The sequence below is a fragment of the Athene cunicularia genome, assembly GCF_003259725.1.
Source record: "Athene cunicularia isolate RWA chromosome 1 unlocalized genomic scaffold, athCun1 chr1_part1, whole genome shotgun sequence".
In the NCBI taxonomy this organism is placed as follows: domain Eukaryota; kingdom Metazoa; phylum Chordata; class Aves; order Strigiformes; family Strigidae; genus Athene; species Athene cunicularia.
The window spans coordinates 611,761-612,356 of NW_020799091.1; positions in this window are offsets into that span (position 1 = coordinate 611,761).

Here is a 596-nt window from a genome sequence, read left to right on the forward strand (position 1 = left end):
TTTTTTTTTTTTTTTTTAAGGAATGTGAATGATGGAAACATCTTTAGGGAAACATTTTGCTGGACTTGATTGCATCAACCGCATTATTTTATGAAATGTTAACTGTGAAGTGGTTGTTGATTAGAACTCCAATTGAGGAGTGATGTTGAGCAATGTAAAGAAAAAGAAAATTAGTATTAGGAGGTGAAATGCCTTTTTTTTTTTTTTAGTTCTTTCTGATTTTGATTTTGAACTTTAACTGTTTCGTGCATTCTCTTGACCTTTATGGATGAGTACATTAAAAAAACCCCAACTAACAACTATGGTGTGAATATTTATTCACGCTAGATGTATGTAGTTGTTAAAAGGACTGGTATCAGTTAGCAATGTACTTTTTGGATTAAATATGTATTAAATCTGATTAACTTTTGTTCTGGAAGTTGAAATATCAACTTACCTAGTTATGCATCTAAACTTTTTTTTTTTTTTTTTTTACCAAAGCAAATGTTTACATTTTTCAGAAGGAATCTCTCTCTCCCAAATGATGTGCTTATAGTGGCCTTTCATTTTAGTGATCTGGGCTAAGCATTTCAGATATTATTGTTCAGGTGTGTGAG